Source organism: Fukomys damarensis, unplaced genomic scaffold, assembly GCF_012274545.1.
Source record: "Fukomys damarensis isolate Sample0158 unplaced genomic scaffold, DMR_v1.0_HiC HiC_scaffold_39, whole genome shotgun sequence".
Classification (NCBI taxonomy): domain Eukaryota; kingdom Metazoa; phylum Chordata; class Mammalia; order Rodentia; family Bathyergidae; genus Fukomys; species Fukomys damarensis.
In genome coordinates this window covers 37,705,127-37,706,884 of record NW_022900951.1, presented here as the reverse complement: position 1 = coordinate 37,706,884, position 1,758 = coordinate 37,705,127, and positions in this window count along the sequence as shown.

The window sequence follows — 1,758 nt, the reverse complement described above, 5'->3', positions numbered from 1 at the left end:
GGAATAAAGGATTGTGATTGATTTAATGAGTTGTTTTCTCCAATATTATGAAAATGAGAATGTCTATGAGTCATTAGAGACTCAAAAGCTAAAGTGCAACTATATCAGGAAGATTTAATTAATAACCCAGAAATTAAACCAAGGACAACCCAACAGCAAAAATAAAAATGAGGAAATACTTAAGCAAGACACAAAGACAGACTTCCAGTTCACCAATGGCAAACAGTAGGGCAAATGAGAATGAAAAGTCTGATAGTGAACCAGCAAGACACCCTGAACCCATAGCACAGGAAGTAACAAAACAGAACAATCAAGCTCTAGAAAAATTAAAAACAGAAATAATTTCCCAGATAACCATAGAGATGGTGAGCAAAATGGAAGTCATGGTTCGAGACTCTAGAACAGAAACTGACCCCCCCAAAATAGATGAGCTCAGGACCCTGATAGAAGCAATGAAGGCCCAGCATAAGAAAGAAATGGGAACAATGAATGCCCAACAGAGGAAAGAAGTGGGATCCATAAAACAGATTCAAACAGATATCCAGGAGATTAAAAACTATTGAAAATGTAGGCAACAGAATAAAAGAATGCGAAGATAGAAAAGGTTATAGAAGATAGGATTGCAGTCAGTGACTGTGAAAAGAGAGGCCTCTTAAAAACAGTAAGGGATCATGAGATATCTATCCAACAACTACTAGATGATGTGAAGAATAACATAAGACTAATAGGAATCCATGAAGTAGCAGGAGAAAATACAAATGACTTAAAAAAGCTGTTTACAGGAAAGGACGAAGTTGAACTGTCATTATTTGCTGACAATATGATACTCTACATTGAAGACCCAAAAAACTCTACCAAAAGGCTTTTAGACTTAATTGACACTTTTAGCAGAGTAGCTGGATACAAAATAAACACCCAAAAATCAATAGCCTTCTTGTACACAAATAACAGAGTCACTGAGAGAGAAATTAGGGAAATAATTCCCTTCACAGTAGCATCCAAAAAAGTGAAGAATCTAGGAATCAATCTAACAAAAGAAGCAAAAGACCTTTACACTGAAAACTATAGCACCCTGAAAAAAGAGATCAAGAGGATATAAGAAAATGGAAAGATCTCTCCTGCTCCTGGGTAGGAAGAATGAACATAGTAAAAATGGCCATACTACCAAAACTGCTATATAGAGTCAATGCAATGCCAATTGAAATTCCAACACTATATTTCACAGAACTAGAAAAAAGAATCCAAAAATTCATCTGGAGCCCTAATAGACCTAGAATAGCAAAAGGCATCCTAGGCAACAGACACATGGCAGCGGGTATAACAATTTCCAATTTGAAACTATACTACAAAGCCACTGTGATAACAACAGCATGGTACTGGCAAAGAAACAGACCTGAGGATCAGTGAAACAGATTGGAAGATACAGAAACAAATCCAGATGTACTCAGCTATGTCATCTTTGACAAAGGAGCTGACCATCCTCAGTGTAGGAAAGATAGCCTCTTTAATAAATGGTTATAACAATTTCCAATTTGAAACTATACTACAAAGCCACTGTGATAACAACAGCATGGTACTGGCAAAGAAACAGACCTGAGGATCAGTGAAACAGATTGGAAGATACAGAAACAAATCCAGATGTACTCAGCTATGTCATCTTTGACAAAGGAGCTGACCATCCTCAGTGTAGGAAAGATAGCCTCTTTAATAAATGGTATAGGGGAAACTGGATTTCAACTTGTCAAAGACTAAAACCAG